General features: G+C 37.5%; 1 protein-coding gene across 4 annotated transcripts in view; it reads left to right on the top strand.

Annotated features, from left to right (window-relative positions):
• Positions 1–27,240, top strand: part of USP54 (ubiquitin specific peptidase 54) — a 119,010-nt gene that overhangs the window by 1,459 nt on the left and 90,311 nt on the right. Inside the window, exon 1 of one of the 4 annotated variants that reach the window (XM_027593486.2) lies at positions 14,692–14,711. The exons of the other annotated variants lie outside the window; for them this stretch is intronic. The gene's annotated coding sequence lies outside the window, so the exon portion shown is untranslated. Of the gene's footprint in view, positions 1–14,691; positions 14,712–27,240 lie in introns of those variants that run through there. 4 annotated transcript variants of the gene reach the window in all.

Genomic DNA, 27,240 nt, shown 5'->3' with positions numbered 1-27,240 from the left:
ATTTTTCCATGTTGAGGTTCACAAATTCATTAATTAGAATAATGGCTTTTAAATCCTTCTGGCACTAGCCTTAATGTGGTTAATCATTGAAACTATTTATGTGATATGTGTTAGACTAAAACTTTTAATTTGTAATATTAGGAGCTAAACTTTAAAGTAGAAGTGTTTTTCTGAGTCAAGATACAGCTTTATGTGGTTGGGTCCAAAAGATTTCTGCATGAATCCATTAAGGAGCTTTACTGAGTTCCTATTATATATAGAGTACTGTGTTAGGCATTGGGGGGAGGGAGATTAATTCATTCATTTACCCATTCAACAAACATTTATTGAGACCTATTTTGTGTGATTACTAAACCTTCAGGATACAAACACAAGTAAGCTTTGCTCTCTGCCTTGCAATGCTCAGAATGTAGGAAGGGGGGAGGTGTGACAGAGAAACAAATAATTACAATATAATAAGCACAATATATGAAACCAAGCTTATGATACAAGGTTCTGGCCCTCAAGAGTTTACCCAGTTGACAAGACTAAAAAAGAAATAATTAAAAAATATTACAAAACATTAAGCAAATTCTAAACTGTGCTGCATAAGTAGAACATGTTTCTCAGAAGAGATAAAAGTTATAATGAAAGCTTGAGAAAATTCATAGGTCTGTTCATAATTTAAGTCTTCTTTTGTACTCTTAAAATAAATACCACTGTATGTTCTTAAGTCAATAATAAGCATAATAACATTTGTTGAGTGATTATTAATGTGCCAGGCACGTTATCTCATTTTATCCTTATGACACTCTGCTCTTCAGCTGGTACTAGTACTTTCAATTAAAGATAAGAAAATGGAAGCTTAAAAAATTAAGGAAGTTATAGAGCTAGTAAATGGCAGATTAGGGATTGGAATTGGAAATATATGTGATTGGAAAAACGTAAGCAAGATTCCTTCTTTTGCAGAGATTGAAGGTGGAATTGGCCAGAAGACCAGAATTCAGTCTCTTTGTCTTTGTTCACAGATTTTTCTCCCTCACATATTTACACTCTATATGGGAACTAATTTGAATATTAACATGACGCTAAATATGAGATTTGTATTGTTGTACAGAGAATTGAGTAAATTGCCATATTCATGTTGTATATAATTGTACAGAAAGCTATGCTTGGGAAAATAGTTATAACAAGCAATTGTTAACATTTGCAGTCTTCTAGAAAGTGATCATTTTAATAATGGAAACAGTTATCTATATTCAAATGCAGTGTAGGACAAATGTTATTACAACAGACTTTAAGAGATTTAGTCAAACATTTTTTTATATTGCTGGTTTTTTTTGTATTGAAAAAAATATATACATATCACATGTATTTATATATTTGCATTCAGACTTTTTAAACTCTATTCTAAAGTCCAAAATCTGATTTTCTGGTTGAAATTCAAATTTTATATCTTAGTACATGGTTTCTTTAGAAATCTAAGTGAGAATGATAGATACCATCATTGTTGATACTTAGGTCTAGACTTAATGCTTAAGGTGGATGAGTCTAATACATTTCCTTTTATATTAAGGAAACTAAAGCCTAGAGGAACTTTCCAGTGACTTGCCAAAGTCACACAGCTGCAATGTCCCAGGCGTCCTGATTTCCAATTAAGTGTTTCTTCTACTGTACCACATTGCCAAATTATATTTAATAATTACTATACATAGAGTTATAGATGCTCTTAGCTAATTTTAGGAAACCAGTGTGCTCAGGAGGCTATTGATAGATGAGAGTACAAACTGATTACTTGTTTCCCTTATACTGTACTTATACTTCCTACTTAGAATAAATGCATTCAGATCGTTTATTCAAAAGCTTCTTATATTTGGTTTGTTATATTGCTGTTTCATTTTTTTGCATGTAGCTGCCTTACTGGCCCACTTTAACAAATGTTGACATGCCTTAAAAAAAGTGGAGGGAGGGGCGCCTGGGTGGCTCAGTCGTTAGGCATCTGCCTTCAGCTCAGGTCATGATCCCGGGGTCCTGGGATCGAGCCCTGCATCAGGCTCCCTGCTCCTCAGGAAGCCTGCTTCTCCCTCTATCCCACCCCCTGCTTGTATTCCCTCTCGCTGTGTTTCTCTCAGTCAAATAAATAAATAAAATAAAATAAAAAGTGGAGGGATACAATTATGTTGTAATACATAATATTCTTTTTTCTTTAAGATTTATTTATTTATTTAAAGATTTTATTTATTTATTTATAAATAAGAGAGAGAGAGAAACAGCATGAGAGGGGAGAGGGTCAGAGGGAGAAGCTGGGAGACCAATGTGGGACTTGATCCCAGGACTCTGGGATCATGACCTGAGCTGAAGGCAGTCACTTAACCAACTGAGCCACCCAGGCACCCCTACTTATTTATTTTAGAGAGAGAGTGCGTGCGAATGGATGCATGAGTGAGTGGGGGAGGGGCAGAGGGAGAGAATCCTCAAGCTGACTCCCGGCTGAGCATGGAGCCCAACCTGGGGCTCAATCCGAGGACCCTGAGATCATGACCTGAGCCAAAACCAAGATGTTCAACTGACTGAGCCACCTGGGTGCCCCTGTAATACATAATATTCTTAAGACATACATACAGATTTGAACGTGAGTCAGGTGAGGTTTTTTCATCGAGTTGACTTTCTGCAGCAGTTCTTCATCTATAGGCTGGAATAGCATGTGGGTGTGAATGAGATTCTGTGTTTTCTAACATCTTAACTAAGTGGGCTGGGTGCCCATGTTTTTCATGTGACTTATTTTTGAGGCACTGAGACATTTTTCTTTTTAAAGATTTTATTTATCAGAGAGAGAGAGAGAGAGAGACAGCACAAGCAGGGGGAGTGGCAGGCAGAGGGAGAAGCAGGCTCTCCGCTGAGCAAGGAGCCCGATGCAGAACTCGATTCCAGGACCCTGGGACCATGACCTGCACCGAAGGCAGATGCTCAACCAACTGAGCCACCCAGGCATCCCAAGACACTTTTCTAAGAAAGGTTTAGAGTAAGAGAGTGAGATGAGAGGAAGAGCCTTGAGGGCAGAACATGGAACTTCTATCCCAGAAAGGTTGAAAACAGAGTAGTTGACGATGCTAACGTGGATAGTAGTCTTTAACTCTCAATCTCCACAGGAGAGCCTGAAGACCTTTTCTTCTACTTTGATACACATACCCCCTGGAAAGGTTCTATTCATTTACACTCCTCCAGGGATGGGAGTGGGAAAAAGTATTAATTTCCCAGCACTTATATCAGCAAAAATAAATAGACATTGAACAAAGTAAAAAGTTTACATGATAGGTGAAAAGTGATATCTCATTTTAAATTTCCATTTCTTTGATTGCCTGTGAAGTTGAACATTTTTCCATATTTTTCTTTCTTGACTTCACTGTTTATGTCTTCTTTAAAATACTTAAAAAACTTTTTTTTAAGATTTTATTTTTAAGTAATCTCTACATCCAACGTTGGGCTTGAACTTACAACCCCAAGATCAAAGGTGCCTGCTCTGCTGACTGAGCTAGCCAGGTGCCCCAAAACACCTAAAATTTTTTTTTAAAGATTTTTTTTTATTTTTAAGTAATCTCTACACCCAACATGGAGCTCGAACCTACAACTCCGAGATAAAGAGTTGTATGCTATTACCAAATGAGCCGGCAGATGCCCCAATTTTTATAAATATTTAAATTGTATACTTAAAGAGGAAAAATAATACATTAAAAAATTTATGTAGAGGCTAGAAGCAAAGAATCCCCTTCCAGATTATTCTTTTTGGTGGGTTTTCTTCCAGTGATTTTTCTGTGCCATTTATAATTTATGTATCTAGGGGCACCTGGGTGGCTCAGATGGTTAAGCGTCTGCCTTCGGCTCAGGTCATGATCCCAGGGTCCTAGGATCGAGTCCCGCATTGGGCTCCCTGCTAGGTGGGGAGCCTGCTTCTCCCTCTGCCTCTGCCTCTCTCTCTCTCTCTCTCTCTGACTCTCATGAATAAATAAAACATTTAAAAACATATTAAAATATAATTTATGTATCTATTTATAGCTTTTTATGAACGATAATATATTTTTTATGCAGCTCTTTTTTTTAACTTAGCTGTGTGCCTGTGAGATCTCATCCTGTCAATACACAGTTTTTAACAGCTGTTATATTTCATTTTGAATTCCTGTAATTTATTTAACCATTCTTTTATTGATGGACATTTAAGTTATCCACGATTTTAAATTTACCAATTAAAATGAACATCTCTCATTCTTGTGTCTTGTGTAAATGTTCTAGAATACCTCTAGAGTAGTGCCTAGAGTTGTTGCTTGAAAGGTATGCATATTTTTAAAGATATTGCCAATCTGCCCTTTAAATAGTCTGTGTACTATTATGCATTCCACCAGCAGTTTATGAAAGCACCTATATCCTTCCCTACTTGTCAACACTTGGTATTATCAATCTCGTACATTTTTACCAATATGGTGGACAGAAACTTTTTGTTTTAATTTGCAGTTTTCAGATTACTTGTGAGTTTGAGCATCTTTTAATTTCTTTATTGGCTATTATATTTCCTTCTGTGAAATTTCTTATTCTATTCTTTGCCTTTTTGAAGCTTTTTCTTTTACCTGTTGATTAACAAGAACTCTTTATATGTATGTGGATACAAATCTGTATTTATAAATATATATAGCACTTATTTTCTCCAATGTGTTGCATTATCTACAGTGTCTATTGATTTTTTTCCTTTAAAGATTTTTAATTTATTTATTTGACACAGAGACAGCTAGAGAGGGAACACAAGCAGGGAGAGCAGAAGAGGGAGAAGCAGGCTCCCGGCTGAGCAGGGAGCCCGATGCGGGGCTCGATCCCAGGACCCTGGGATCATGACCTGAGCTGAAGGCAGGTGCTTAGTGACTGAGCCACCTAGGCGCCCCAGTCCCATCTTTTTTAAAGATTTTTTTTTAAGGTAATTTCTACACCCAATGAATGTGGGTTTGAACCCACAACCCCAAGATCAAGAGTTGCATGCTCCAAAAAGACTGAGCCAGCCAGGCAACCCAGTACCACCCAGTTTTAATTATTGGTTATTTATAGTATGTTTGAAGGTCAGTTCCCCTCTCAGTCTTAGACTATATGTAGGAAGAGACTTTTTCTTTCAGAATTAGCCTTTCAGGTTTCATTACAAACAAAAATTCTGTTGGGATTGTAATTGGCATTAATTGAAACAGATAGTTTATCTACTTTATGGGAGAATTTGTATCTTTACAATGTTGAGACTTCCCATTTAGAAACAGGATATTCTCTCTATTCAAGTTAAAAAAAATCCTTCAGAAAAGCTTATAGTTCTCTTCATATTGATCTTGTACATGTCTAGTTTTTAGGTATTTTATAGTTATTTAAAGTTGTGGCAATTAGGATATTTTACCTTATTGCATTAAAAATTGGTTATTGCTGACATATAGTAAAGCTATTGATTCTTCTATGTTGATCTTGAATTGGATTTCCTTACTAAATGCTTTTATTAAATATAATGATTTTTCATTTGATTCTTTTGGATTTTCTAGATAGTCATATATTCTAGCTGATGTCTTTGCCAGTTTTCATTTTGGCATACACAATTTTTTCTTATTTTGACATGTTTTAAAGCTCTTTATCAGAAAAGTGTTAATCTTTTGTCATATAGCTTGCAGTGTTTTTTTTTGTTGTTGTTGTTTGTTTTTATGGGAAACCTCTTAACCATCAGTAGGTAAAACACTAGAATGGGATATTGCAATACTTTGAAGTTATCTTTACACTAGGAAAATTCTGAGAGGGTTAGAATTCTTTAAACCAAGTCTGGTGAATAAAACTATGAATTAAAACAATGGGAAAGAAAGCCCACTTCTGGGTACAAATGGTATTTGATTGTAAAATTCAGAATCTCAGTCTTACGTATTGTGATGTGCCATCTGCATTAACGGAGTTGAATTTAAAGTTGGGGAGAAGATAGCTGAATAAAATTGACCAGGTTGAAAATCCATAGTGGAATATGTAAATATGTAAATAATATCTATATCTGATATTTAATCATACAATTAGAAGAAACTAGTTTTTTTTTATTATTGTTATACTTGGGGAAAAATAATTCTTTAGGGGCAACAGCCCCTCATAGCTCTCCTAAGAGAAACCTTGACATGTGAACATTCTTGAGATTAGCATTGAGAGAGAAGTTGGCACAGTAGAAAGACTATGGGCACTGGAATTTAACAAACCTTGGCTCCCATTCCAGTTGTCAGTTACTAGCATTGTGATCATTGAGCCACATCCTCCTCTGTAGAATAAGGTACTCAAAAATAGTAGTTATTATTAATTTTCAGACCCATAGTATACCATATCAAATAATGTCATGTACTGCTCAAAATTGATATTACCAGGGGTGCCTGGCTGAGTCACTTGGTAAAGCATATGACTCTTGATCTTGGGGTCATGAATTCAAGCCCCATGTTGGACACAGAACTTACATTAAAAAAAATTCAAACTGCCATACAGCTCCATTACATGGTGCAAACATTTGATGAAAGAGAAGGCATGCCGTAACTTACAGGTCTGAATTCATGTTTGCTCCTGAACTGTCAGCTGTATGGATCCATTCAGATTAGGGGTTAGGAGAACCTAGAACCTAGAGTTAGGACCACTTAGAAACATATTAGAAACATAGAATTAGAATCCATGTTTTAACAAGATCCCCAGGTGATTCATATACACCTTAAAGTCTGAGAAGCAGTGATCTAATTGGTAATATCTAAAGGATAATACTAACTTGAAGTTCAAAAGAGTTCAATTTAGTAGTTGTGACAAAGCAGCAGGGTTGAGATGATAGGAACTACAGAAAATTAGGCAGGTAGTCACTTTGTGGTTCCAAATGATTGATTTATTCACTGTAGGACCCTCTCAACCAGCTGGAGCATACATGGAACATCTAGGAGAGAGGGCTGGCAAGATCCTGATTGGGTATCCGGTCACTAGCCAAGGGGTTTGGCATCCAGAGCAATAGGTTGAGTTTCTGCAGGATTAGCTTTCCTGTTCAATATGGAGGCCACTAGCCACATGTGGTTATTAAAATTAAGTAAGGGTAAGAGTTCATTTCCTTAGTCTTACTAGCCATATATTCACATGTGGCTACTATATTGGATAGTACAGATAATGGAACATCTCCATCAGTGCATAAAGTGCCATTGACAGCACTGAGGAGAATACCAAGATGTCTGCCTTGAAGGTTGTGTCAAAATGGCCAAATATAGAAGGTAGAGAAAATCCATGAACTGCTGGTCACACATGTAACACACCACCCCGTTCCAGACCCTTTCCATTGCTGAGAGCTTCTGATAAATTCCCTGTCCTGTTTAGGTTTGGATGTGCTTACAAGTGAAAGGCATCAACTAAAAGGGAAGGGAAGGCAGAGGCTGACAAGGATAACATTCTGGGAGCTGTGAGTGTTGAGGGATTTTCCAGACATAAAAGAAATTGCTGAGCATTGGGATGAGTAGGAATGGTATGGGTTGGGAAAATAATAGGAAGTGCTAAAAGGAATATTTACCTGCCAGAAAAACAGTATTGCTCCCAGAAGAAATATTGAAAATGGATTCTAATGTCCAGGTTAGTGTTGAGCCAGTCACCAGCCTGATCTTCACTAAAATTTTAAGTTGGTTTATTGATATGAAAAATATGGACACATTTTTTATGTCTAATGAGAATTAGTGGGAAAGTAGAATTCACTTGGAGGTTCACTTTTCAGTCTTTTTCTCCCAGGGAATACATCTGCAGAAATGGTTATCCAAATTTTTTGTTTGGGGACAGTGCCATACAGTAAATTTGTGAACTCTCTCTCTCATTCTCATTTATATCAGACACATACATAAATATTTATATGATTGTACTATATACAAAAACATTTTTAATCTGTTGCTCTTTCAGAGTTTTTCATATTTCAGTTTGGCTATATAAATGTTCTTTATACACAAGTGGCTTTTGAGAAAAAAGCCAATAGCCCTGTTGTGGGTGTGCAATGAATGAACTTTTCTGAAATCCATGTTTCAGTATTTAAGCAGTTTTTTTTTTTTTTTTAAAGTAGGCTCTATCCCCAGTGTGGGGCTTGAACTCCTGACCCTGAGATCCACAGTCAGATGCTCTGACTGAGCCAGCCAGGTGCTCCTTAAATACTTTCTCTTAGCAGTACCTTCCTGTACTATGTTGAAAACAAGAAACATGTTCTACAAAGCACATTTTTCAAATAGCATTTGAGTTTTTAAATGAAAACAGAAGCTGAGGATAAGACTCTATTGGACTCTTGTGGAATATATTTTTGTTGGTCTTATTTTGACCTGTGTATAGGTTCTTTTTTTTCTGTGACATAAAAGGTAGATTTTTAATATAAAGCCAGCAGGCATTCAATGACTTACTTGAAATTCCCAGAAGAAAAAAATTTTCTTTCTCCTGAGAAGAAATTTCTGAATAGATATCTTTTAGATAATACAGTAGTTTCGTAGTCAGGTTTGTAGAAAAATCCATTATCTATAGAAACAGAACTTTCTCCTTATTTGTGTGCCATTATCTCATTTCTGACCTGGGCTCAGCTGTTGTTTCTCTGTGCAGATCCATTTCCTTTGGTGATGCATCATGTCCTGAACGTTGACCCCAGTCAAAGCTGTATGGTGCCATTTCTTTCAGCCTTTTTTTTATCTTTACTCGTGGTCATTGCAGACCAGAAAGGTATTTCTGAGGATTGGGAATTCCCATCATGTGTTCCTTTAATCTTGGGAAACCCTAGAGAGAGGCAGTATCATTGTAGTCTTGGGGCCTACCAGTCCTAAGGAAACTTCTAGTTATTTCACAGAATTGTAGTAGGAAACTTTGTAATTAAAAAGGTAAGTTTTAGACACCTCTGAGTTTTAGAGTATTTACTGATATTGAGAAGACACATTTATACTATTCATGTTTTGACCAATGTTTAAACCACAAATTTCCACATTGCAAGTTATTTTGAGTAAATCTGTATGAATAAAATTCTGGCCATAATTTTAACTGGTCAGAGTATGGAAGTCTTACAGTTGTCTTTCCTTTTTTTTTTTTTTTTTAAAGATTTTATTTATTTATTAGAGAGCAGGGGAGAGAGAGAGAGAGTGAGCGCACAAGCAAGGGGAGCAGCAGGCAGAGGGAGAGGGAGAAACAGACTCCCTGCTGAGCAAGGAGCCCGATGCGGGGCTCGATCCCAGGACTCTGGGATCATAACCTGAGCTGAAGGCAGATGCTTAACTGACTGAGCCACCTAGGCGCCCCTACAGTTGTCTTTCCTATGCCTACTCTAAAAACTTAGGAAAAGAGGGGCACCTGGGTGGCTCAGTTGTTAAGCATCTGCCTTCGGCTCAGGTCATGATCCCAGGGTCCTGGGATCGAGCCCCACATTGGGCTCTCTGCTCGGTGGGAAGCCTGCTTCTTCCTCTCCCGCTCCTCCTGCTTGTGTTCCCTCTCTGGCTGTCTGTCAAATAAATAAATAAAATCTTAAAAAAAAATAAAAATGAAAAATAAAAACTTAGGAAAAGAAATAACTCCCTTTTAAAAATCAATTTGAAGTTTTTATTTCATTGTGACTTTCACCTTTTTTCAATAGTTACTAAATGCCTATTTTTAAAATAACAGTTTTATTGAGATATAATTCACATACTATGTAATTCACCTATTTAATATGCACAATTTAAAAGTTTTTAGTGTATTTATAGAGTTGTATAGCTGTCACTGCAATCAATTTCATTACATTTTTTATAAAGATTTTATTTATTTAGGGCGCCTGGGTGGCTCAGTTGGTTAAGCGATTGCCTTCAGCTCAGGTCATGATCTTGGAGTCCTGGGATTGAGTCCCACATTGGGCTTCCGGTTCAGTGGGGAGCCTGCTTCTCCCTCTGACCCTCTCCCTTCTCATGCTGTTTCTCTGTCTCTCTCAAATAAATAAATAAATAAAATCTTAAAAAAAAAGATTTTATTTATTTATTTGACAGCACAAGCAGGGGGAGAGGCAGAGGGAGAGGGAGAAGCAGGCTCCCCGCTGAGCAGGGAGCCGATGCAGGGCTTGATCCCAGGAACCTGGGATCATGACCTGAGCTGAAAGCAGACGCTTAACCAACTGAGCCACCTAGGCGCCCCAATTTCATTACATTTTTATCATCCCAAAAAGAAACCATATATCCAGTAGCAATCACTCTCCATTTCTACCCACAACTGTAGTCCTTGGCAACTACTAATTTATTTCTGTCTCCATAGATTTACCCATTCTGAACATTACATACAAATGGAATTATAAAATATCATTATGTGGTGTCTTCTGTCACTAGCTTCTTCAGCTCAGCATATTTTCAAGGTTCATCCATGTTGTGGCATGTATCAGTATTTTATTCCTTTTCATGGCAAAAAAATAGCTGATAGACATTTGAGTTGTTTCCACTTTTTGGCTTTTAAGGGTGAGGCAAATGAGGTCCTTAGCCCATAAAATAAGGATACTAAGGGTTGTGCAAGTGGATAATTTAAGGAGGCACTCAGGATTGTGCAAGTGCATGGTCACTTGGTTGACCCTGAGAATGAGTGCCTACTTAAATTTTCCACCTGGGAGCCTCAAGTGTCACAGCATAGTCCTAGATGTGGATTGGCTCTGAAAATACTTTCCTTGAGCTTCACTGAATACCAACCATTTTTGAAAACTGAGTAAAAAAGTATATTTTGCTCTTTGTTACTTTCCTGTTCAGCAGCATTCAGTAGTCTTCCACTGATTATCAAAGACTGACCCGTGATTCTCACTTTATTTCTAGTTAGAGTCTCACTATCTTATCCTTTCAGCCAGTCTAAGCTACGTTCTATTCCCTAAACAAGTCAGTGTCTTTCCTGTCATCCTGACTTTGCCCATGCCATTTTCCACCCAGAACTGTTGGACTGAACAAAATCTATCTGTGGTGGCATTGATCAAGGTAGACCACTCTTCAAGCCTGTGGCACTAATCTTGTTCAGACACTAGTTCCCAAGTATTAGAAGCAGTCTTCTTCCTCTCTAGGTCACAGATATTTTCCAGGAAATTAGGAATTTTCTGACTAGGTTTCTTGCTCAGAGTGCTGAAAGACATAAGTGTCCCTAGTCAGGACAAATGCCATAGTTGGTCATTCAAATTGTTCTTTTTCCTGTAATTTCCTCAAAGTGCCCAAGGGTATTACCAATATTATGCAACTGGTTTGTCTGTGCCAACCTCTGAGATAAAGCCATGCAAGTTGAAAGCCATTAAAAAATAAAATCATGTCATAGTAATGCATGTACATTATTTAAAGTGAAATAGTACTTTTTAAAAAAGATTTTATTTATTTATTCGACACAGAGTCAGGGGGAGAGAGAAGCAGACTCCCCGCTGAGCAGGGAGCCCGATGTAGGGCTCGATCCCAGGACCCCAGGATCATGACCTGAGCTGAAGGCAGATGCTTGACTGACTGAGCCACCGAGGCGACCCCCTTCATATATATTTCTAAATGATATGCTTGAACTGCTAAACTGCTATTTTCTATTATACCTACCCCTGCCCTGCATCCATACACACACATTTTCTCTCCCAATATAGGTATAATAGTTTTGATTAAATCAGTTGTGGTAAGCACAATAATACCTGCCCCCATGTCTCATTCTAATAAGCAGGACCTGTACATGGCAAAAGAGAATTAAGATTGCATATGGAATTAAGATTGCTAATCAGCTGATTTTAAAATAGGGAGATTACCCTGGCTTATGGAGATGGGTTCAGTGTAATTAAAAGGATTGTTAAAAGTAGATGAGGGAGAGGCAGAAGAGATGCTCTATGAGAAGGACTCAATCTCTGTTGCTGGTTTGAATATGGAGGAAAGAGAACATGAGCAGAGGCATGCAAGTATCCTGTAGACGCTAGAAAAGGCAAGGAAAAAGATTCTCCCCTAGTACCTCCAGAAGGCAGCACAACCTTAGCACTACTGTTATTTTAGCCCAGTGCAAGCATACTGGATTTCTAACCTAAAGTCTAGGATAAAATGTTTGTGTTGTTTTTACCACAGTAATAGAAAACTAATACATCTGGATTCATTGTTTCCATTATGACTATAGATTTCACAGCTAAGCCATATAGTAATACATTTCCTTTCTTACATAAATATTATTTTTCCTAGTGTTAGTAATTGCTTTATTTGTTTAGTTTTTTTGGAAGTAATTTACCTAAAGTTATTTGTTACTATTTTCTTGGGTGAAGTTGTAGAGCTAATGTCAGGTTTGAATGTCAGCTCAGTTTCTGTGTAATCATAGGCAGGTTACTTATACTCACATTGTTTTTTAAGATTTTATTTTTTAGGTAATTTCTACATCCAGCATGGGCTGGAACTCACGACCCCAAGATCAAGAGTCACATGATCTATTGATTGAACCAGCCAAGTGCCCCAACTCACATATTTTTTAATTGAAATTTTTATTGAGATAATTGTAGATTGACTTGCAGTTGTGCAAGGAATAATACAGAGAGATCTCTATATATTTTGCTCAGTTTCCCCAATGGTAATGTTTTGCATAAGTACAGTATAATATTACAACCAGGTTATTGATACTGGTACATACCACTGATCTAATTCAGATTTCTGTAGCTTTACTTTTTTATTCATTGTGTGTGTGTGTATTTGTGTGTATCCTGTGTAATTTTTTTACATGTGTAGGTGCATGTATCCATCACTATAGTCAACATACTGAACAGCTTTAAAACCACAAGTATCCCTACTGTTGCTCCATAGACAACCCCAGCCGCATTCCTGGCAACCACTAATTTGTCTTCCCTTTCTAAAATTCTCTCACTTCAAAAATGTTTTCTGAATGGAATCATATAATACGTAACCTTTTGGGGTTGCCTTTTTTACACTCAACATACTTTCCTAGAGATTCACTCAAGTTGTTGCATATATCAGTATTTTGTGCTGAGTACTATTCCATGATACGGATATATGTACCATCATTTGTTTAAACATTCACCTGTTGAAGGACATCTGGGCTGATTCTAGTTTTGGGCTATTACAAATAAAGCTGCTATGAAAACAACAACAAAAACAAATAAAGCTGCTACAAATATTTGTATAAAGTTTTATATGAATATACTTTTTCATTTCTCTGGGATACACGTCCAGGAGTGTAATTGCTGGATTGTATGGTAGTTGGATGTTTAGTTTTTAAAGAAATTGCCAAATTATTTTCCACTAAAAGTAAATTTTAGATTCCCATCAGCAATGTATCAGTGAGCTGGTTTCTTTGCACCCTCACTGGCATTTGGTGTTGTCGCTACTTCTTATTTTAGCCATTCTGATACATGTGCTGTGATATCGCATTGTGGTTTTGATTTGCATTTCCCTAATGGCTGATAACGTTGAACATCTTTGCATGTGCGTATTTGCCATTTGTATATCCTCTTTGTTGAAAAGTCTGTTCATATCTTGTGCCCATTTTCTAATTGGCTTGTTTGATATTTTACTGTTGAGTTTTGAGAGATCTTTATATAGCCTAGGTACTAGTCCTTTGTTGAATATGTGGTTTGCAAATACTTTCTTCTAGTCTGTAGCTTGTGTATTTCATCCTTTCTCCTGGGCTTTTATAGAACAAGTTTCCCTTCTTGATTGCATGTCCCTTGTCATCTCTCAGAGGTAACCACTCATGAATTTGATATTTCTCTGATTAGTTTATACTCCTTAGCCTGCTAGTGTATTAGAAGCTTATCATGGCAGAAATAAAAATACTGAGGAGGTCCTGTGGAAGGCTAAGGTGGGAAGAGATATTTCTTAGATTTTTTTTTTTTTAAGTTGAAGGCCCAGTTCAGCATCCTATCAGAGATGGTTGTACATAAAGGTGCACAGAAATATTTGTTGAATGACTACTTGGTACCCAGGTACTTCTGATCGAACATATTTAGTACCAGTATATTATTTTGAAATGATGTCTGCATATCCTTTAGATTAGGATTGTTATGTCCTTTACCAATAAATAGACAGCTGTGGCAGAGTAAATGTTTTCTTAGAAGTAGTGAAACTGAGTAGCAAATTTGAGTTTCAGGACTTAGTTCTAACTGCATATAGTACATTTAAGCTGCCTTGGTTAATTGAGACTTGTGGACAGAACAAACAGTAAGAGATGTTAGAAGCATTACAATTCGTGGTACAGGAAAATGAGTTGTAAATTCTGGAAAAAGGGGTGATTCTGGTAAGGTTTGACTCTGGGTAAGGACCTGTTGAAACAAACAGCTCAATGTTCATAGAGTATCGGTGAAGGACCTGACCCTGATGTCCACTGTAGCTGAAAATGTAATCCTTCTCTAGTGAGGCTATAATAGCAGCAGGAGCTACTGCTGCCTGAACTTTGTGGTTGTGTGAAGTGGCTCGAGCAGGAAATGATTCCATGGCACCAGGCATGTATAGGGAAGGACTTGTTCTAGCTCTGGCCAAGTGGTTGCACAGGCTGTGGGTGTCATTTTATTGATTGATTGATTGATTGTGGGTGTCACTTTAAACATACGAAGACCTGTTTGCTGGAGGAGGAGCAGCTTCCTGAGGATCAGGTACACATCTGAAGGGATGAGCTCATCCTAACCAGACCTGCTCTAGACGCTGAGTGAAATGTTTTCCTAATTGCAAGTCCTGCAGCTGGGAGAAGCAGGAAATGGTTGAAGCTTCAGGCAGTTTGTAAGTAGCAAAAAAATAGAAGCAATTTTGGGACTCTTTTGAAACGTGGCTGTGAATATCAGGTTGAAGGTGACACACATGGACATTCAGTCTCTAAGTTGAGGATTGCAGTAAAGTGGTGGGTCGAGGAAAGCTTTGGTGGTTCTAACTTGAATGATTCTTTTTGAGGTGGCTTAATAATTTGTTTTTCATACTGTCTTGTTTGATATTGCTGCTTTAGGAAATAAGAGTTCTGAGGTCTCCTTTTTAATTTCCAGGGCTGAAAATTTTTTTCTTTATGGCTTTTTTGAGCTTCAGTTGATGGGACTTATCCTACTTTTGAAGTCCATTGGGCTGGCTTTCAGAGCCCCATGCATGATTCTATTCTATTTTGTTTTAATTTACCTAAACTATTTACTTTAAGGCTCTTTAAAATAAAATTGGTTTAGGGGCGTCTGGGTGGCTCAGTGGGTTGTGCATCCAACTCTTGGTTTCAGCTTGGGTCATGATCTTGGGGTCGTGGGATTGAGCCTGGTGTAGGGCTCCCTGCTCAGGAGAGAGTCTCCTTGAGATTCTCTCTCTCCCTCTCCCTCTGCCCCTTTTCCCATCCGCACCCCCTCATATGTGTGTTTACTTTCTAAATAAATAAATAAAATCTTTAAAAAATGAAATTGGTTTAAAAAAAGAAATATCCATCATTTTTTATTAGACTTTTTATTTTGAGATAATTCTAGATTCATGTAGAGTTAGGAGAGATCTGATACACTCTTTACCCAGTTTCCCTGAATGGTAACACCTGGCAAAACTATAGTACAATATCACAACCAGGATATTGACATTGATACAGTTAAGGTACAAAATATTTTCATCACCACAGTATCCATCATGTTGTCCTTTTATACCTACACCCACTTCCTTTGCACACCCCTTCTTTAACCCCTCTCAACCACTAATCAAAAGATCAGTTTTTAAGCAAGAGAATTTTAAAACATTTTATTTATTTGAGAGAGAGAGCAAGCACGCACAAGCAGGGGAAGGGGCAGAGAGAGAGGGTGAAGCAGGCTCCCAGCTAAGCAGGGAGCTTGACTTGGGGCTCCATCCCAGGATCCTGGGATCATGACCTGAGCCAAAGGCAGCCGCTTAACCGACTGAGCCACCCAGGTGCCCCTTAAGCAAGAAATTTTATGTGCAATCTTAACTAGTTTTGTATTAGAAATCCACATAGCCTTAATGAAAAGAGCCCTGGACTGGGATAGAAGATTTTGGTTCACTGTAGCTCTGTGACCTTGGGCAAATAATTTTAATTTCTTTGTGCTTCACTTTCCTTATGCAAAAATGGGATAATGGTATATTAATTTCTATCTAACCTATTTATAGGATTTTGAGAAATTATAAAGTTTATAGGCCCAAACTGAAATTAAATTTAACAGAGATAATCACTATGTTTAAACTCAAATGTACAAGAACAGGATAAAGAAGAGCTGGGTGTAGTATAGTGTGAAAATATCTGGAAATTTTGGTTATTACAAATGTAGCATGAACTGGCTATGCAGTGTGCTGCTAAAAACACCTTCGGCTATATTATTGGAAGTTTATCCAGGTCACAAAAGTATTGATTCCAATATATTTTTGTTCTAGGTTGGAAACACATTTTGCATGTTTGTTTAAATGGACACTGACAAAGTTGAGAGCATTCCAAGGAAGGCAGGCAGAACTGTAAATGGTCTGAAAGCCATTTATATAGGAAACTTTGGGGACTTGTGGAAGGTAGTGTTGATAAGTTTTAAAACTGCAAATATAATGAAACACCCATAATCCCACCATCCAGAATTAACTGCTCTTAGCTGTTCTTTTAGAAAGAAAAAAAAAATGAGATGAAGTCAAAGCCCCTTTCCTCCTCCTTCCTACAAGGAACTCTGTCTTATTTTTATCAAGGTAATACATGTCCATAGTTTCAAAAATTTGTATAGTATTATATGCTTAGAAGGGAAAAATAGCAGTTATCCCACCCATAGAGTAAACCACAGTCATGTATCTTAAATATTTCTTTTTCTTTTTTTTTTTAGATTTTATTTATTTATTTGAGAGAAAGAGTTTGCACACAAGTAGGAGTCAGAGGGAGAGGGAGAAGGAGAAGCAGACTCCCCACTGAGCAGGGAGTTGGGCTGGATCCCAGGACCTTGAGATCATGACCTGAGCTGAAGGCAGACACTTAACCAACTGAGCCCCCCCAGGCTCCCAGATCTTAAATATTTCTTTTTTTTTTTAAGATTTTATTTACTTATTTGAGAGCGAGAATGAGAGAGAGAGAGAGAGCACATGAGAGGGGGGAGGGTCAGAGGGAGAAGCAGACTCCCTGCTGAGCAGGGAGCCTGATGCGGGACTCGATCCTGGGATTCCAGGATCATGACCTGAGCCAAAGGCAGTCGCTTAACCAACTGAGCCACCCAGGCATCCCCAGATCTTAAATATTTCTAATAGCATAGCCATGACACTCGCTTTTAAAAAAAATATTAAGCCTATATACAGTGCCATAGAAGATGAGCCTTTGGTTCTTTTAAATGCATATATGTCTTTTCCCTTATATTCTCAATATGGTTATATAATTTGGGGGTTAAATAATTATTTTTTATTTTACACAAATATTGAACCTGAGCTATATAATATACCATGATTATAATTGTTTTCTTATATAACTTTTAATTTTCTGTAGGCATAATTAATTGCCTTGCTTTTTTTATTTGCTCAGTTTTTAAAGTTCAGATTATTAAATCATTCCCAGATTCTCAGCCAGACTATAAAACTCTGCCCTATTCATTCAAATCCAATAGATAATTTCTCAGTTTTTTTAACCCTTAGAGATCTACTTTGTATATTCTGTATATTCTTCTATATTCTGCTCTAGCCTAGGTTGGTTGGTAGGTGGGCCTGCTCTACAGATCTCACCCTGGGATTTCCTTTCACTGTCATCCTGGGAATTCTGTTTCCTGAATTACATGTCATTTTCTTTCTTGGTTCTCCAGAAGCTCTCTGAGAGTTAATACATATAGGAATTAAATTTTTTGAAATCTTGCATATATGAAAATGTTTTTATTCTACCCTCGATATTAAATAATACTCTATTTAGGAATAGAATTTTTGTTGGAAATCATTTTCTCATTATTTTAAAGGTATTGCTATTTTCTTCCCGTGTTGCCTATGAAAAGTTTAATATTCTTTTTATTTTATTTTTACAAAAACAAATGGTAGTTTTTTAAGAAATAAATAAAAATATGTAATTTCTAGTAAAACAGACTGGGCATTTGCAATGCATACATTTACTTCAGAATTCTACAGAAAATGTAGTGTTTTTATATGCACTAATTCTTTTTTTTTTTAATATTTATTTGAGAGAGAGAGAGAGAGTGAGCATATAGAGGGAGAGGGAGAAGCAGACTCCCTGCTGAGCAGGGAGCCTGATGCAGGGCTCCATCCCAGGACCCTGAGATCATGATCTGAGCCAAAGGCAGACGCTGAACCGACTGAGCCACCCAAGCACCCCTATATGCACTCATTCTTATGAAGGAATTGGGATCTTACCACTGAAGTGCTCCATCATTCTCTCTCTCTTTTTTAAAGTAGGCTTCATGCCCAGTATGTGGGGCTGGAACTCATGATTCTGAGATCAAGACTGGAGCTGAGATCAAGAGTCGGATACTTAACAACTGAGCCACCCAGGCACCCTGCTCCATCATTCTTTTTTTTACACTTTTCTTTGGTTAAATATACATAACATAAAGCTTACCGTTTTAACCATTTTTAAGTGTGTAGTTCTGTGGCAATAAGTACATTTACATTGTTGTGCATCCTGATGCCATTCTGATTTCATTCCTGTGTATGATACCAATTTTTTTCTTCTCTCTAGATACTTACAGAATTTTCCCTTTATTCCTAGTGTTCTCCAGTTTAGAATTATTTGTGCTATTGTGTAGATTTTTAAATTCATTATGCTAGGGGCTTTGTGATTCCTTTAAAATTGAAAACTTATGATCTTAAAGTCTGCGCTATTTTTTGTACTTTTTCTTCAATACTTTTCTCTTTTTCTGGAAAGCCTGAATTGATTCTCTGTTTTTTAATCTATTATCTTTTTGGGGCACCTGGGTGGCTCAGTTGTTGGGTGTCTGCCTTCGGCCCGGGTCGTGGCCCCAGGGTCCTGGTATCAAGCCCTGTGTCAAGCTCCCTGCTCCACGTGGGAAGCCTGCTTCTCCCTCTCCCACTCCCCCTGCTTGTGTTCCCTCTCTCGCTGTGTCTCCCTCTGTCAAATGAATACATAAAATCTTAAAAAAAAATCTATTATCTTTTGTAGTTCTCTGTCTTTATATTTTACTTTTTGGGAGATTTCCTTAAATTTGTCTTTCAAATCTTTCATTGAACTTTGTATTATTTCTCGGTTTAGAGATGCAAAATCTTACCTCTGAGAAATACATTTTAGATTTTTAGGTTTTCTTATATTCCCTGGATTGTCTGTCTCCTTCAAGCTCCCCTCCCCTATCCCCATTTGGGTACCATCAGCTGTATGTATTTATAGGTATTCTTTTGGGCTGGTCAATTTTCCCAGATGGAAGTCCTCCAGTTTCTTGCTGGGGGAGCTTGGAGTCTGACTACAAGTGGTTTGGTACTGAGAAGGAGAAGAGGGACTGGGGATCTCCCCATTTAGTATATAGACTTTCATTTAATTTCCTTGTGCTTTTTAAAGATTGAACTTTATATTGAATTAAAAATTTCCCTGGTATTAATAAGGCATCTCACCCGGGTTAGCTGTGCCTGATGTGTCCCACTATCACACCCTCTCTGGCTCATACTTCAGAAAGTAAGCCTAAAGTCTTCAGATATAAAGAAGGGGCATTTGCCTGGCTGTATTCGGTTGAAAGAGAGAATTTGAAGCATTTCGCTGCTTCTTAAACACATTTTTAAATTGCTTTTCCATTTTTAAGTTCCACCCCAGATTCCCTCCTGCAAAGGGTTCCAATTCCTGAGCCTTTCCTGGGCTCCGTAGTAGGAGTATGTATGATTTTGTTTGCCAACATTTACCCTCTGGTTCTTTCTCTGGTATGTTAATCAATTACCACACATTTATCTGCTTTCCAGCTTTTAAAATTTTGTGTAAATTCTACCCCTGCAGTCATTTATGTTCTCAGTTTCTTTATCCTTGTGGATTTTTACCTTTTGTATTCCTTTACTCTTATTTTTAGTGGAGAATTAAATTAGGAGGGTCTAGAGGTAAATTGTTTAATTAACATATTTAAATAGAAATACAATCCATTTCTTTTAATTTTGTATATGTATAAAATGTATCCACAACTAATATATAGTAGTGCTTTATGTATTTTAGAAATTTTACATAAATGGGGGTATCTGGCTGGCTCAGTCAATAGAGCATACAGCATGTGACTCTTGATCTCGATTTGAGCCCCATGTTGGGTGGAGAGATTACTTAAAAATAAAATAATTAAAAATAAAAAAAATAAATAAAAATTTTACATAAATAGGGGTCCCTGGCTGGCTCAGTCAGTAGGGCATGCAACTCTTGATCTTGGGGTTGTGAGTTCAAGTCCCATGTTTGGAGTAGAGATTACTTAAAAATAATAAAAACTTAAAAAGAATTTTTACATAAGTGGAATATTTTAGGGGTAATTCTGCAGTTTTTTTTTCAGCATTATGTTGAGATCAAATGTTTATTTTTATTTTTTTTTAAGATTTTATTTATTTATTTGAGAGAGAGAATGAGAGAGAGAGAGCACAAGAGGGGGTCAGGTCAGAGGGAGAAGCAGACTCCCTGCTGAGCGGGGAGCCTGATGTGGGACTCGATCCCGGGACTCCAGGATCATGACCTGAGCCGAAGGCAGTCGCTTAACCAACTGAGCCACCCAGGCGCCCAAGATCGAATGTTTAAATAAATAGATCTAGTTCATCCATTTTTGAATGCTGCATAGCAATAAATCTTAAGATTATAGTACATTGTATTTAGTAATTTCCTTTTTATGAGCATTTAAATTGTTTTTGTGTTTTTCTCTAATAAAGATACATGTATGAGAATTTTTCTAAGGTATGATGAGAAGTGAAATTGCTAGGTGTATTACTTATCTATTGCTGCATAACAAATTACCCAAAATTTAGTGACTTAAAGCAACAAATATTTGTTGTCTAAGTTTCTGTGGATCAGGAATCAAGGTGTGTGCTACCCTGTGACCCAGCAATTGCACTACTAGGTATTTACCCCAAAGATACAAATGTAATGATCCAAAGGGCACTGCACCCCAATGTTTATAGCAGCAATGTCCACAACAGACAAACTATGGAAAGAGCCCAGATGTCCATCAACAGATGAATGGATAAAGAAGATGTGGTATATATATACAATGGAATACTACTCAGCCTTCAAAAAATGAAATCTTGCCAGTTGCAATGATGTGGATGGAACTAGAGGGTATTATGCTAAGCTAAATGAGTCAATCAGAGAAAGACAATTATCATATGATCTTATATGTGGAATTTAAGAAACAAAACAGGGGCGCCTGGATGGCTCAGCTGGTTAAGCGTCTGCCTTTGGCTCAGGTAATGATCCCGGAGTCCCAGGATCCAGCCCCACGTTGGGCGTTCTGCTCAGTGGGGAGTCTGGTTCTCCCTTTGCCCCCACCCTGCTCTTGCTCTTTCTCACTCTCTCTCAAATAAATAAGTAAAATATTTGAAAAAAGATAAGAAACCAAACAGAGGATCTTAGGGGAATGGATGGAAAAATGAAACAAGATGAAATCAGAGAGGGAGACAAACTATAAGAGACTCTTAATCATAGGAAACAAACTGAGGATTGCTGGAGGGGAGGGAGATGGGGTAGCTGGGTGATGGACATTAAGGAGGGCACGTGATGTAATGAGCACTGGGTGTTACATGCAACTGATGAATCACTGACCTCTACCTCTGAAACTAATAATACACTATATGTTAATTAACTGAAAAAAAGTTCACATTATTTGAATGTGAAAAAAAGGAAAAGGAATCAAAGTGTGTCTCTCACAGGTTGCAGTCAGGTTGTTAGCTAGAGTTTTGGTTTCCTCTGAAGATTCAATTGGGGGAGGATCTGCTTCCAAGTTCTCTTGTGTGGTTATTGGCAGGTTTCAGTTCCTCATGGGTTGATTGACTGAGGGCCTTAGTTCTTTGCTAGCTTGTTTCTGGAGGCGTTTTTCAGTTCCTTGCCTTGTGGGACTCACCACAGAGCAGTTTTAAAACACCACAACTGGCTTCCATGACAGTGAAGAAGATGGAAGCCAGAGTCTGTAACCTAATTTTGGAAATGACATCCCATCACCTTTGCCATATTCTTTTTATTAGAAGTAAATCACCAGGTCCAGCCTGTATTCAAAGAGTGGGGATTACACAAGGGCATGAATAAAGTTGTGTACCACACAGTCATAGTCATACTAGAATATTTAGCCCGAAAGAGGTGATCAAGGGAACATACGAGTTTTGTCTTACATTTGGAAGGCTTATATAAAGAGGAGACAGTAGATCTGCTTGCTTTTGGATCAGAGATTGAACTAAGAACGGTGTGTGTAAATTAAAATCTGTTGCCTTGGGGTGCCTGAGACTCGGTTGAGCATCTGACTCAGTTTCAGCTCAGGTCATGATCTCATGGGTTGTGAGATTGAGCCCTGTGTGGGGCTCCCCAGTCAGCAGGATGTCTTGAAGATTCTCTCCCTCTGCTCCTCCCCCTACTTGTGCACATGTGTGTGCTCGCTCAAATAAATAAATAAATAAATCTTTAAAAAAAATTAAAATTTGCTGCCTTGTGGGATAATGTACTCTGTTCTTGAACATATTCTGGCAGAGGCTGAGTGACCCCTTATAAAAAAGATTATAAAAAGGGTTCTTACATTAGGTTAGAAACCTAAGTATATGCTCTGTAAAGATTCTTTCTACTCTTAAGATTCTATAATTATAAATGAATGAGTTTTAAACTGTTAGTATTTGAATTGTCTGTTGGTTACTGATCAGGGAGAAGGGTATAAATATACATGGGTATTTGCACATAGGAGGTTTGATTTAGAAGACCCAGGCTTAAGTTAAGAGGAGAGCTATAAATTTATACTTTTAAAGATTATTTATTTATTTATTCATGAGAGTCAGAGAGAGAGAGTGAGGCAGAGGCAGGGGGAGAAACAGGCTTCCCGGTGAGCAGGGAGCCTGATGCGGGACTTGATCCCAGGATCCCGGGATCATGACCTGAGCTGAAGGCAGACGCTTAACCATCTGAGCCACCCAAGTGCCCTAAATTTACACTTTTAATTACTGAAAAAAAATCAGTGTTCATATCCTATTTTTATTTTATATTTCTTTGGCTACCCTACAATGTTTACTAATATAATTCTTATTTTAAAATGTTGGAAGTGACTCAATTTTTTTCTTCCAGCAAAAAACAAATAAGGAAAGAATAAGAAGTAAATGCCCTATAATATTCCTGCCCAAAGATTATATTAACTATATTAATATCATGGTATAATGACATATAATCTCTCTGACCTTTTAATTTAATACACACACACACGTTATTGGTGGTAATACATTCTGTAACATCATTGTGAACACTGAATTAATGAATACTGAATTATTGCTCCTAGAGGAAATACAGGATTAGGTTCCTATGTGCCTCTGGTTACATTTTCATTAACTGATTAATACCTAAACTCATTTTATGTGTGTTTTTTAAAGACACCTTATTTATTTATTTATTTTTATTTTTTTGAAGTGTCTTTTTTAAAAAATTAATTAATTAATTTATTTTTGAGAGAGAGAGAGCACGAGAGTACCCATGGTGGGGGGAAGGGCAGAGGGAGAAGCAGGCTTCTCTCTGAGAAGGGAGCCCAATGTGGGACTTGATCCCAGGACCCTGGGATCATGACCTGAGCCAAAGGCAGATGCTTAACCAACTGAGGCACACAGGTGCCCTAAAGACACCCTATTTAATATATATATAATTAATTCATTTACATTGAACTCAAAACAAACAGTCCTATAATTTATGCTTGAACGAATGTATATAACATGTATTTTCTCCAGAAGGCACATCACAGCCTTCTTGCACTTAGAAATACTGGATAGCACTTTAGCTCTATACTTGGGGGTCATTTTAAACAGTGAAATCACCAACCAAGAGCACAAAAATACGAAAAATATGACACCATACCACAAAAAGGAACCTTTTTATAGTATGAAAGCTGAAACAAGAAGGCCAAGCATTGCCTAGTTTGACCTTGGTTGGGAATGTGCATGTCAGGCAACTCAAAATTTTTACCATTCTGTACATTCACATGTCCATGATTGACCAAAGAAGTGCTGCAAATATTGATTTTTTGAGTTACAAATATATTTTGATCAGTAGGCAAATTTTCAGATATGGAATCCATGAATAATGAGGATTGACCCTGTGTGTGTGTGTGTGTGTGTGTGTGTGTGTTTGTATACATCGTGGCTTTTGTTTTCCATTTTGTTTAATTTTATAAGAATGAAATAATTTTGAAAGTACTGTTATAATTTACTCCTTTCACCTAACATCCTAATCATTCATTCAACAAGTATTTATGTCTTGCCCACTGTGTATAGACTCTGGAGATTCTATAGCAAACAAAATTGACCAAGTGTCTGCCTTAGGGAGCTTACATTCTAATAGAGAAGGTAGATATAATATCTGGTACTGTTAAGTACAACAACAACAAAATAAAGCAAGGTAAGGAGATAGGGTGGCAAGTGGTCATTTTAGTTTTAAAAAAATTATTTTTTCATTGAAGTATAGTTGAAACAGGTGGTAATTTTAGATGAAGGGAAGTCCCTTTGAGGAGGGTAACATTTAATAGAGACCTGAATGAAATGAAGGTTCAGACTATACACATAGCTAGGGAATAGACATTCAGTGGAGAGAGATTAGCAAGTGAAGAAGACTTGAGATGGGCAGTTGCTTGGAATCTTTGAAAAATGAAGGGCAAAGAGCAGTAAAGATGAAATTATTAAGAGAAGTAGAAGCTGGATCATAAGGTAAGGAATCTAGATTTTATTCAGAATGTATTGGGAAGACATTGGAGTGTTTTATATGCATAATAACATGAATTTATTAGAAGATCACCAACAATAATCTTATTAAAGATTATTCTGGTTGCTGTGTGGAGTGACTGACTGTGATGGAAGCATGGGGACCAAATAGAAGGCTATTGTAGTATTATTCTAGGCAGTAGAGAGGATGGCTTTGTCTAGGATGGTAACGGTGGAGGTGGTAAGAGGGGATATGTTTTGATAGTAGCACCTGTAAGATTTGCTGATGGATTGGTGAGCTCTTAGGGAAAGAAGGAAGTCAAGCATGGCTCCAACTTTGGCCAGAACAAGTGAGTGAATGGTAGTACTATTTACTGAGATAGGGAAGAGTGCGGAGGAGCTGACTGGGGTGTATTTGGTGAGAGTTAAGATTTTTTCTTTTGGACATGTTAGGTTTGAGACAACCAAGACAACCAAGTGGTAATGTTCAGTAGGAAGTTGAATGTACAAGTCTGGACCTCAGGGGAAGAGAATGGATCTGGAGAACACATGATGTTTATGTGTTCATGTCAGTAAATATTCATCTACAACATAATTTTTTCATGACTGAGTCATGCTTGTTCAACTATAGACCCCGACAGTTAAAACTAGAAATAGATAAGCCCACTTAATTCATGTCCTAACTATAACCCATTGTGTTTATTTCTTATGGCACTTTCTTAATGCATTGACAGAGATGTTTGCAATGACCAGAAAATTCCAATCACCAGACCAGGAAAGCCCTGATAGTAACAGAATGCCTAGAAGACCACACACCCCACCACATCCCCTTCCCTGCCCATGATCACCACTGAACACATACTGACCCCCACCCATAATCACATGCCCTCTGCCTGCTCTCTCGTGCTGCCTCACTGAACCTCTCCCTGTAAAACTCTAGGTATCTATCTTGCTGGCAGAGAAGTCGGTTGGTAAGGCTTGAGGCTGCCACCTCCCCCAGCTGCCAGCACTTGAAGTAAATCTCTCCCTTTCTCTTTTCCAAACCCTCATCTCTTGAGTTACTGACTTCTCTTGGGATGAGTTTATCCAAGTTTGTTCGGTAACGGTCTTGGGAAACCCATCCTGGAGCTGTGCTTTCAATTTGTCCAACCTGCTTGGGATTCCTCAGGATGGAACATTTGGCTACAGCAGCACTCTAGGGCTTACCTGTTTATTCCCTGAGTTAGTGGCTATGATAGATCATTCTGTAACATTCCATTGTATTTATATACGCTGTATTTTGTGATGAATAATTTTGTAAATCCATATTTTAAACTAATTCCTGTAGGGTATTTGCAATGTAGTTTTGACATTAATGAGAATTAGCTTAATTTGCACAAATTAAAGGCATTGTTACAAGACTTTCTGCATTTGAAATGCCAACCACAAGTTCAGGAGTCTCTAGGCCATCTGTATTTCTGACCAAATTCAGGAGTTCTGAGCCCCTCGGGTTTGATAATTCACTAGAACAACTCATAGAACTCAGGAAAGTGCTATAATTATGATTACAGTTTTATTATAGCAAAAGGTTACAAATTTGAACCAGCAAAAGGGAGAGTTGTACAGAGCAAGGTCTGGGAGGTTCCTAAAAGCAAAGCTTCTGTGTCCTCAGGATATGTCACCCTCCCAGCATGTCAATGTGTATTATCAACCAGAGAAGATCACCAACTCTGTGTTCAGAGTTTTTACTAGGGTTTCATTATGTAGACAGGAGTGATTGAATCATTGGCCATATGACTGAACTCTGTCTTCAACCTCTTTCTATTCCCCAGAGGTCAGGCTAATATCATGTGGCTCAGTGCACCAATCCTTTAATCACATGGTTGGTCTTTCTAAGATGGGCAGCCCCCATTTTGAAACTAGGGGCCCAGTGTCAGTCACTTGGTTAGCATAAACCCAGTGTGGCTGAAACAGCCCACCTTGAATAGCACAGACACTCCTACCATTTGGGAAATTCCAAAGGTCTAGAGGCTTACTCCCAGGAACCAGGCACAAAGACCAAATTCTTTATTATACAATAGTGTTAAAACCCAATTCAATTATTACTTCCTCTGGAAAGTCTTTATAGACTTTCCAAGGGCCTTTGTTCTTATCTCTGTTACAGTTTTTCTTTTTCCCCTCATTAGTGAACACTTTGAAGATCCCGATTTTAGTCATCTTTGTATCTCTAATATTAGCACTATATCTGGCTTATAGTAGTAAGTAGGCTCAGTAAGTATTTAATGAATTAAACTATTTAAGATATAGTTCATGAGATGAGAAGTTCCATATAGAATTCTCTTATTAGGATTTTAAAGATCAAATAGAATCAATAGTCTCACTTCATTCCTTCTTATTCCATTCATCACCATTTGCTCTACTTTAATATTTTTATACCTTTTTTATGTGGACATCAAATTTGCAAAAGAAAAAGAGATTTTGTTTTTTATAATAATATATCAACAGTATTTAA

This window comes from Zalophus californianus, chromosome 15, assembly GCF_009762305.2.
Source record: "Zalophus californianus isolate mZalCal1 chromosome 15, mZalCal1.pri.v2, whole genome shotgun sequence".
In the NCBI taxonomy this organism is placed as follows: Eukaryota; Metazoa; Chordata; class Mammalia; order Carnivora; family Otariidae; genus Zalophus; species Zalophus californianus.
The sequence above is the reverse complement of the archived record's forward strand: the minus strand, read 5'-3'. Positions and strand labels throughout refer to the sequence as shown.